Source organism: Hibiscus syriacus, unplaced genomic scaffold (assembly GCF_006381635.1).
Source record: "Hibiscus syriacus cultivar Baekdansim isolate YM2019G1 unplaced genomic scaffold, ASM638163v2 tig00017366_pilon, whole genome shotgun sequence".
Taxonomy (NCBI): Eukaryota; Viridiplantae; Streptophyta; class Magnoliopsida; order Malvales; family Malvaceae; genus Hibiscus; species Hibiscus syriacus.
This window is the reverse complement of record NW_024062405.1, coordinates 71,400-83,537: the sequence shown is the minus strand read 5'-3', so window position 1 is coordinate 83,537 and position 12,138 is coordinate 71,400. Positions and strand designations below refer to the sequence as shown.

Here is a 12,138-nt window from a genome sequence, read left to right as displayed (position 1 = left end):
CCTTGCACCATTTGCAACTTTTTTCCTTTGATTCTGAAGCTTCGATGCACTTAATGTCCTTTTACAGTTTTATATAAGAATATCGCTGAAATATTTTCCATTAAGCTGGTTTCTAAGCGGAATTCAGTTAAAATAACAAGAAAGTTGAACGAAACATTATATCTTAAACAAGAAATAGGAAACCGAAGATTTTTAATAAGACAATGAAAGAGAGTGAAACCTGTTTGTTGTAGATGTTGAAGTAGATGTTAAAGAGGTACCACAATCCAAAAACAATCCAAGCTCCAATGTCTTCACCAAGCTACCTGACTTCTCGCCTTCACCGGCACTCTCCGCCGCTGTGGCTCTAACTTCGAAGCGATCCGGTCCTGAACCGGAAGGACAAGGTTCCAAGGCCTGAGCGGCAAGGATGAGGAGGAAGAGAGAGGCCAGGATCGATTAGGCAAAGAACTAGGGGAAACGCCATGGCTTGAAGCAAATGATCGTGGCGTTTGGGAACGGAGGAGGAACAGGAAACGTGAATAGGATCAATTCCAGCAGTAGAAGCGAATTTACTCGGTTTCAGAGGAATCGAACAAGGAGAGGACAGAGAAAAAGCCGCAGTTTGCATTGCTGATTTGGTTTGACGAAAGAGGATCTACGGAGACAAAATGAGAAAGAGATTTAGAATGGAAATGGGGAAGAGCTTTGAGGAATCCGTCGAGAAGAGAGCGAGGGGTGTGTGGTGGGAAAAGTGAGGAGGCTTGCTCTTCTTCCCTTGGCCCTCGCACTCGGTCTTTCAGATTATAGAATGTTTTACTATCGGATTGTCTCACGAAATGCCTATTATTGTTAATATACGACGTTACTAAAATATTAAAACTATTTAATAATTTAATTTAGTGTTATCGAAAATGTTGAGTAATAATATAGTAGGTCTAAATCATGAATAATATTAAAAAAATAGCAACCGACAAACTTAACTTGTCGATTTGTGTTGATCCAAATAAAAAGTATCGATTTATATCAATATAACAGGTAAAAATATGACAAAACCGGTCACGAAAGACAATACCGGTAAAGCGCTACCATATATATTGAAAGTGTCGATACTTATATTGTTGATACTTTAATAAGTATCGACACTTGTGAATTCAAAAAGAAACAGTTTTAGTGCTTATAAAGTGACGATACTTTATAAAATGTATCGATCCACAATATATAATAGGTAAAAATATGACAAAACCGGTATTGAAATGATAAAACCGGTAAGCGCTACCGGATATATTGAAAGTATCGATATTTTAAATAAGCGACACTGTGAATTTAAAAGAGATCAATTTTAGCGCCATAAAGTGTCGATACTTTAAAAAAATCGATCCACAACGAATAACAGGTAAAATATGACAAAAACCGGTATCGAAATGATAAAACTGGTAAAGTGCTACCAGATATTAAAGTGTCGATACTTTAATAAGTATGTGTAATAATTATCGATACTTTTAAAGAATAGGTAATTATCCTATCGAAAGTATCGACACCTGACATAAAAGTATCGACATTTTAGTAGTTGTATCGATTAAATATAAAACATATCTAATGAAATATAAAGGTCATAGCTAAATATCCTCTGAAAATAGATAAACGTACGAGTTTTTTAAATCGAAGCGTAATTGTTGCTGCATTTCAGAAAGCGTTTCTAAAGCGAAGTTTGTTTGTTTGTTGCTGCAGTCGAATCGAAAAGTATGTTGTCGAAACCCTAGTTTTTTATTATTACAGTAATCGGAAATAGGATTTTATGTGTTGTTTGAGGTTTTGGAGTAAAGAAGCATTTGAGACCGATTACAGGTAGAAAGTGATATTCAAGGTAAATATAAATGTCGAAACTTTATAAATATTATAGGTAGAAAATGATATTATAGGTTGTATAAATGTGCCGACACATTTTGTAGTGGCCATTCAAATTCTTTTGAAGAAAATCGTTTTACAACAAGAGTAGTTATCTATATTTGTATATTGAATAAAGTGTATGTAACAAGTATTTGATTTGATTTGCGTAAACTGATATATAAAGTGTAGTTATCTAATATTAACGCTAAAGGATGAAGGAAGGTGGCGAACACATCGGCTCGGTATGTAAATTGAAATTGACATTGAGTATTATTTAGCGATAATGTATTGATTAAGAAACATTTATACTTAATATTAGGTGAGAAATGATGTGTTGGAGAAATGGAATTCGATGAGTGATGCTGATAAGGAACCTTACATCGCACAGTCAAAGATGGATAGTGAAGAATACAAAGAATGGAGGAAAACACATTAGAAGAATGTATTCATTAAACTTGTAGATATGTTGATACAAAATATATAAGAACTATAAAATTATATATTGTTAAAAAATATAGGAAGTGTCGACAAGGTGCAGCATTAAAAGGGTGAATTCATTAATTAAACACCTTAAGGAGAAGGGTCAGTTGAATATGCTGGGAGAAATGGGGTTTGGATCGTTGGTAGGAGTAAGGGATCGACCTATTCGGAGGGAATTGTGTCGATCCTTGATGGCTCAATTTGATGTCAAACAATATATTGCTAAGTATGTTGATTTTTCATTTCCTCTCGGGATCCCATGTGCTGCAGCCGTATTGGGGGTAGAAAATGAAGGCAAAAGTGTTGTAGAAGTCTCTAAGAGTAAGAACTGGAAAGAACTTGCCTCCAAATATGGTTTGAAGCAAAAGGTGACATATGCTGAACTTGAAGAGGAAATCAAAAGTGGATCTTACGGTGGGATGAGTTGAAGGCCAGAGTTATATTGTACCTTGTCGGGATCTTTCTTTGTCCAACGGGTGATACGTCAAACGAACAAGGACTATATGAAGCTCATTTGCGATGAAGGCTTGAAGGGTGAATTCAATTGGGCTGAATATGTCCATTCGAGATTGATTGAATCAATAATCACCTTTAAAAAGGGCAGCCAGAGATACCACAAAGGGTGCATAGCAATCTTAGAGGTAAATGCGTTGAAGAACTTTTTGTGTTTCTATATAAAATGATAGTATAGTTTTTTATATAAAATTATAATTTTATTATAAATGCAGGTTGCACTGTTTGATTTTTGGTCGGGCTGTGAGGTAGTGTCGGCTTATGAAAGAAGCGGGGTGGTACACATTTGTGCATGGGGAAGAAAGAGGTGGTTAGAGTGACGGCGAAGTTGAAGTTGGATAGATCGAGGAAGCAATAAAGGGTAATAAATGTAATTAAATAATATTATGAATATAATCAATGTCTTAATATTGTAATTTAATTTTGAATTATTGGCAAGGAGGCAGGAGGAGAAGAAAGAAGAGATGGTTGTATTGGGGGATGACGGTGAGGGAAAATAGAGTAACTTCGACATTTTGATGTCTGAATTGGCTGATATCAAAAAAATCCAATTTGATATCATGCAAAGACAATTAAGAGTCGAAGAGAAACTTGAGAGAGTTGAAGAGACACTTGAGAGGCATAAGGGGGAAGTGGAAGGAAAAATAGTGGACGTAAAATAGATGGAGTGGTGAAAGAAGTAGAGGTGTTGAGGGGTGAAGTGGTGAAAGAAGTTGAGGTGTTAAGGGTAATCTTAAGATGGTGACGGGTGAAAAAATTGATGGAGTGGTGAAACAGGTTGTGGAATTGAGGAGTGAATTTACGGGGTGAAGGAGGTGGTTGATCAATACTTGGATGAAGGGGAAAAATTAAAGGGTGAAATAAAAAAGATGAAGAGCTATATAGAGCAAAAATACGATGAACTGAAAAAATATGAATAAGAAAAGAGGGAGGAGGAAGAAGGAAAGATGGGGGAAATGAGAAGGAAGGATGTCGATGTGATCTATACACCGGAGAGTGTTATAGATGCAGATTTGGATTCGGAATGTCATGCACCCCAGAAGAAGAAGTAGAAGGTAAGTTGAATAAAAGAAAACTTAATTTGATCTTTACCATGATGTTTGTGACAAAAATTTGTATGCAAAATTGTAGGTTGAAAAAGCGAATATTCCAAGCGGAATTGATGACATCGAAGCTGCAATTTGTGATTATTTATGGAATAGTGGGTTAGAATCGGGGTAAGTGAAATATATTGCTTTGTGAGTGATATTTAAATATTTCATGACAAGATATTAATCCTAATGATTCATACAGCTATTCTGTAATCTCAATGGGAAATTAATTCGATAGTGTATACGACGTTGCAACGTTGAAGCATATGGAATGGGTTAGCGGTGTGGTAAGTAGAAAGCACAAAATGTTAAAATCTATTGAATATGTTCTGATTGTGTAATTAATTTTGTTAGGTTATTGATTTGCTCGCCTGGACAGTATGCTACGATTCGAAAAAGTCACTCCGGAGGATTGGCTACCTTCCATACCACTTAGCGGTGAGTTAAATTAATAAATGTTGAAAAGTAGTGTTATAGACGGTAAATTAATAATGATTGTTGTGTAATTGCAGCAACAGGCGTTGGATGCCAAAAACAAAGAAAGTGTTGAGAGTATTGTTACCTTTTGGGGTCCCATATTGGATAACTATGTGAAATTCACCGACTGTGAGAATGTAAGACACCATACCAATTGCAAATGATGTTTTCGGATATATAATGTTGAATTTTGTCAAATTGGGTGTGAAATTTGTTGCAGATCATGATCACAATAAACTATCTTAATTCACACTGGTATATGTTGGTGTTGGATATGGTAGATCGTGTTGCAACAATATATGATAGTTTGTTTACATCTGAAGCAGCTAAACAGAGACTGAAGGATGCTAAGAGATTGGTATGTATGTATGAAAGGACATTATGTAAATTATAATGCATAATTTGTTTAGATCATAACTTCTTATTTTTTAATGTAGATTAAAATATTAGATATTTATAATAAGAAACGCATTTGGGTAGAATACTGTGGATCTCTAGGAAAGTTCTCCTTGAAAATTTTCAAATTTGTGGAGCATAAGAAGAATAAGCAATTGAATGGGTATGATATATTATCATAAATAGAAAGCTTAATTTATGCAGGTTTCATAATTGACATGTGTGGTTTTCAAATTTTGTAACAGATATAATTGCGGTATGTATGTAATGATGTGGATGGAATCGATCGGTTCTACAGGGGCAACTGGTGATTTTGTAAGTGGAATTAAAAATTCGTTTGTGGTTAAATTGTTAAAAGTTATAGATTGAATGTTGTGGTTTATAATATTTAACGTTCTGACAATTTGAATATAGGTTGTTGAAGAGTGGGATCGATCGCGAATATTAAATGATCTCGTAAGCCACAATCAAAATCAACGAAGACAGGAGATAACAAAAGCTACCATGAGACACAAGAATAACAAAATGATGCAATGATGTAAATGTAGGGTTAATTTTGTATACGATTTATAATTTTGTACGTGAATGTAATTATGTATGAGATGATAAAAGTTAGCAATAGGTTGTTGTACATGTTTCTTATACACATTAAGATTCATGTTGATACTTACGATATATGGAGATTGTTGTCTGCATTATTCCAAATATCATCATAATTATCATCATGTGCGGGACTGAATGGTCATTTCATATTGAGGGTATGTACAATAACTACAAAATTCAATAACTTTAAAGTAAAAGGTAAATTTACAATGTATTGGTAAAAATATACATTTTGTCCAGTATGGTTCCCAAACGTAAAGTTTCCAAAAAATAAGTAAGCATATGAGTCGGTCCATATATAAAAAGTATCGATCTCAGAAACATCGAAACCCATAAGTATAATATAATAGGTAATTTTTCAATCTAACCGGTATAAATATACCGGTTTTATGAGAAAATAGGTCTACAACATGTATTGACACTTTTTTATTTTGTGTCGATACTGATACTTTTTGTCCAGAATGAATGCACAAAAAGGGTGCAACTATAAAGTGTCGATCCATTTATAAAAAAATATCGATCCCAGAAACATCGAAACCCATAAGTATAATGTAATAGGTAATTTTTCAATGTAACCGGTATAAATATACCGATTTTATGAAAGAATAGGTCTACAACATGTATCGACACTTTTTAATTTTGTGTCAATACTTTTGGTCTAGAATGAATGCCAAAAAGGGTGCGCCCATAAAGTGTCGATCCATTTATAAAAAGTATCGATCCCAGAAACATCGAAATCCATAAGTATAATATAATAGGTAAATTTTCAATGTAACCGGTATAAATATACCGGTTTTATGAGAGAATAGGTCTACAACATGTATCGACACTTTTTAATTTTGTGTCGATACTTTTTGTCCAGAATGAATGCACAAAAAGGGTGAACCCATAAAGTGTCGATCCATTTATAAAAAGTATCGATCCCATAAACATCGAAACCCATAAAGCGTCTGTCTTTGATACAATGCAGCATAACCTACTTGACGTTGAACATAGAGCAGCGAACCTTGCCATTTGCATTACTTCTGGAGACACATTCAAGTCAACATAACAGGGTGCAAAAGCCTTCGCATCCTTAGTTCACCTACTTTGAATCAAATTCCCGGGCAAATATGTGTAATCCAAGTGCTTCAAAATGTGAAGTTGATGGCGACACGGAAGTCCAACGGTCTCGAATTTTTTGTAATAGCAAATTAGGGTTTCCGTACGAGAATCAAAACTAATTTCAAATGTCCTATTTTTTTTTTGTACTTTGACAAAATATAATGTTGACATTCATCTGATAAGGACTGAATCTCTTCCTCAATCCGATACAATGTCTCCCGTAGAAGTTCATCTTGGAACGCATGAAAAGATTTGCGGGTAAAAATCTCAGCAGCATGGCTTTCAAGGTCGACCAGTTTTGTGATCTGGAAGGGCTTCGTATGGGAACTTAAGTAATTCGCTTTCAACTCGTTCATACACATTCTACTAATTCCATCTTCAATTGCACGAACAACATCTAAATATGTCTTCTTGTATTTCAGTGCAATCGCTAGTGAAGCATTCATAGACTCGCACCTTTGTGTTGAGCGAATATTGGCAAAGAAATGACCGGTTAGATATGTTTGTGCCCATTAGTGCCGTTTATTTCCCTTATCAATCACCCATGGATACTTTTCGAAATTGAATTCTGAAACAACCGAACGCCATTGAATATCAAATTCCTCGGTTGTCCATGCATTTTGGGAATGCTGCTGTAAATTTTGGGTCACCAATGTTAGCTTGTGCATTGCGAGAAAGATGCCAAGAACATAATATGTGCTTAACATAAGGGATAACAGATTTGATAGCCCTCTGCATTGCCCTATCCCCATCGGTGACAACTGAAATAGGTGATTTATTAATCATGGCTTCTAAAAAATTCTGTAGCACCAACTCGAAAGATTGAGACGTCTAGTCAGCGATTATGGCAGTGGCAAACAAAATTGTGTTATGGTGATGATTGACACCGACAATAGGTGTAACACCCCAACCCATACCCGACCCGGATATGAGTCAGAGATATTACATTGACTTTTAAAACACAACTCTTAACAAATAATAGCCAAATATTTGAACTTATATTAAGAAAATAAGATAATATACATATTGTAATATAAGTTTACCAAAATATTTAGAGCATACACAACTTAACCCTTTAATTACATGCCAACTGCCATTTACATAACAAAATGACCTACTGATTAAGTTGCTTCTGATCTGGTGGTTGTAGGAGTAATGTTGTCCAGCTATTTAACGTGTCCCGTCTACTTTCTTGGATCCTACGTGTGAAACACTCACACGCTAAGTCATCGACTTAGTAAGGCAATGTAATAATTATAACAAGGAAATGTAATAAAAATGTCATAATGATATGAAATGAGATGAAAGCATATACTTAATCAATGTAGTTTACATCCCCAATATCCATACCTGTAAGCATATTACTTTAACATTCATGAATTTGTATTAATAAGTTTATTGGCCCATGATATCATATTGAGAACCTAAGGTATGTGAGTATTGTGAGGTTGTGCACTATGCTGTCACCATAGCTCGTATAATTGCACCGAAGTGCCACGTAGAATTGCACCGTAGTGCCATATAATAATGTCCATAAGGACCACATATCATTCCTTAAGAATCATATACATATAATAGGGATCAAGTATGTGTCTTACAAGACTTCACACATGTTCCACAGAATATATATATATCCCGAAGGACCGCGTAGAATTGCACCGTAGTGCCATATAATAATGTCCATAAGGACCACATATCATTCCTTAAGAATCATATACATATACTAGGGATCAAGTATGTGTCTTACAAGACTTCACACATATTCCACAGAATATATATATATCCCGAAGGACCGCGTAGACCCTCTACCCTTGGCATGCCAACTATACCTATAGTTCTCATCTACATAACATGGGCTTTCACACTTCACATAATTTGTATCACGTAGACATAGTATTTTCATACCTTTATCACATAGGCATATCATTTCCTGCATATTCATGTCATGTAATGCATATGGTATAAACGTATATCATGTTGCATAATATGAAATGTAATCATGTATTAAAATGTTGAATCTAGACTTATCATAAGTCTAGAACTGATTATAATACTATATTCATGCTATGCATATGCACTCACCTATATTTCCTTGCTTTTTCCTCGATCGATCCTACTTGTCGATTGTTCCAGAACTCGTTTAGGCTCGATATCTACATAGTAATTCATTGATACTTATCAGTATACTAATTAGTATATTCTAAACTATCATTTCTTAGGCTAAAAGAAAAGCCATTTTTATCTTTTAATGGAGGCATGCATCGATGCACTCCTGATGCATCGATGCACTGAGGGCATTCGATGTTCATTTTATTAGAAATGCATCGATGCACTCCTTATGCATCGATGCACTCCTTATGCATCGATGCACTCCTTATGCATCGATGCACTGACGACATTCGATGTTTGTATTTAAATTAATGCATCGATGCACCTTCAACAAATTTCTGGGATTTATCATTGATGCATCGGTGCATAATGAATATGCATCGATGCACATTGCCCAGAAATGTCATTTAAGCACGAAAATCTCTTCTTACTCTACTTGACACTTTATATTCCCCCTCTTTTAATATCCCTAACTTGCATACTCTTACTTAAACTAATTATTATCCATTAAATACTTCTAAAACTTAGAAATCTAATTCTCCATGTAGAATTTAAGAATCTAACCCAAATTCCAACATGTTCTAATTTGAATGCTAACACCTCATACTTCTTAGTTAGCTTTATGACAAGTCAAATCCCACTTTCAATTCTTATTATGAACTCTACTTCAAGATTTCACTTTTTTACTTCCTTTCTTTAATTCTTCATATACTCCTCATCTTATGGTTTTAAGATAATCTAAGCTTTCCTTAAGCTTAGTTATTATCTAAGGATCAATAAGCAACCTTAAATTCATCAAGAATTTGATCCACAAGAAAACTCACCTTTAGCTTGGCTTCACGGGGAGAAGAAGAAGAAGATGAGAGAAATGTCTAGAACTCTGATTTTTTTTCTCCCATATGCCATCCACGTGGGTTATAAGATAACCCCAAATAATATTAAATTCATTTACTTGATAAAAGACTAGTTTGCCCTCTTAACTTTTCCTTATATACTAAATTATCCTTCTCCAAATATTTTAATCCAGTTCATGAACTTTCAATTTATCTAATTTGGTCACTGAAATTAAAATCTCACAATTTGATCACTAACCCGATATGAGGGATGTTACAATAGGCATAATTGGTTACAAATTATCTTTGTACATTGTATCGAACGCAATTACGTCACCGAAGCATGTGTAATCCGATCTCGATGTAGAATCCGGCCAAATAAGATTATGCAATGCCCCTGATTCGTCTACTGAGTATGTCATAAAAAACCCGGGATCATCATGTTTCTTATAATCAAAGCAGGCAATAAGCACATTCACATCCCCATCGATAATTTCCTTTGTTGTACCTATTTGAAGTGCATTGTAGAGGTCTTTATGTGTAAATCCAACATTATGTTAGCCCCCTTCCTGCTGCGTTAAATAGTCCATTACTTGTGACGTGCCAACACCGACCTCTTTCAATGTGTTACCTCATCGATATCAGCCTTACTTACAGCTCTATTAGAACACATAAATGGTGTCATAGCAGGTGTGCACAATGCATGATTATGTTTCTGATAAAACTTACTTATAACCCACTGATCGTTTGTATTTGTTGTTGTAACTACGTCTCTAGCCTTACATCATATTCTTGTGACTGGTGTATGAGCACGTTGACGATCAACAATATTGACTTTTGATACTCGAAACCCTTCTTTGGAACAACAAAATTCTTGTGTCTTCACATTCCCTTCAACGGCAAGCCGTGTTGTTCCCTTACATGCACTAAACCCATGTTCCCGTACGAATCCCTTGTAAAAGTACCAAGCTTGATCACGTGAACAGAAGAGCTGACCAACCAATCTGTCAGATTCATCAACATTATGTACTTCATGGCATTCGCTTAACATTGTCTGCATCAGTATGATCCATGAAAAAAAAAATTATTGTAAAAGTTCTGTGGTCCCGGAGTTGATGGAGATATAAGCAAAGGTTCATTGAACATGTTTCAGTCGTGCTGCTTTCAATAGGATGTGGTATTGATAGTGGTAGTTAAAGGGTGGGTACAATATTAAATTCACAGTATATATTTAGGTATGTACAATAACTACCTAAATATGTGTCGATACATTTTCTACAAGTATCGACCCAAAAAACATCAAAACCAATAATTATAATGTAATAGGTAAATTAACAATGTAACCAGTATAAATATACCGGTTAATTAGAAAATAAGTCAACAAAATATATCGACACTTGTGGAATTTGTGTCGATGCTTATTGTCCAGAATGAATGCCCAAACAAGATGCACATATAAAGTGTCAATACATTTATTAAAAGTATCGATCCCAAAAACATCGAAACCAATAATTATAATGTAATAGGTAAATTTATAATGTAACCGATATAAATATACCGGTTTTATGAGAAAATAGGTCAGCATAAAGTATCGACACTTGTTAAATTTGTGTCGATACATTTTGTCCATAATGAATGCCAAACGGGGTGCACACATAGAGTGTCGATACATTTATTAAAAGTAGCGATCCCAAAAACATCGAAACGAAAATTACAATGTGATAGGTAAATTTACAATGTACCCGGTATAAATATACCGGTTTTATGAGAAAATAGGTCTAAATAATGTATCGATACTTTTTTACTTTGTGTCGATACTTTTTTCCAGAATGAAATATGAATGCCCAACGAGGTGCAAGCATAAAGTGTCGATACATTTAAAATTGTATCGATCTAAAAAACATCGAAACCGATAATAATAATAATGTAATAGGTAAATTTGCAATGTTACCGGTATAAATATACCGGTTTACTTAGAAAATATGTCAATATAAGCGCTACCTAATATGTTATTGTACTTGATAATATTTCCGGTTAAATGGCTATTTTATTATATATCGCTACCTATTACATTATATAAGCGCTATCTAATATGTTATTGTACTTTATAATATTTCCGGTTAAATGATATAACATTACCGGTCAAAGTTTTAACCAGTCACTTGTTTAACCGGTCACGCCGTTTTTTAGCCGTTTTTTAACCGCCGCACAGCAGAACTTCCCATTTTACTATGCTTGTAAACCAACATGAAGTTTGTTTATGTTAGTTTGAATATAAATAATATTTTGTGTTCGTTTAATTAAATGAAAAAATATAAATATATAGCTCGTTCGTTCGTTTACGTTCGTGAACGTTCAATAATATATTCGTTCATTTATGTTCGTTTATGTGCATTCACTTATGTTTAGCTCAATCTCTTTAGACCCATTTAAAATATTAAAACCAATAAATTTTAATTTGATATTCATAAATATTTTAAAATTCAATTAATTTTAAATACAAATAAAAAATCTCAAAACAATTAAATAAAATATAATCCTAAAATTGTTAGGAAATAAAAAATATTTTCATTTATGTTCGTTTATGTTTATTTATTGTGTTCTTTTATGTTCATTTACATCTGTTAGTTTATGTTCGTTTATTTATGTCCGTTTATCATTTA

At 34.1% G+C, this 12,138-nt stretch overlaps 1 pseudogene; it reads left to right on the top strand.

Annotated features, from left to right (window-relative positions):
• The first annotated feature begins 674 nt into the window (after positions 1-674).
• LOC120208724 overlaps positions 675-12,138 on the top strand; it is a 30,968-nt pseudogene continuing 19,504 nt past the window's right edge.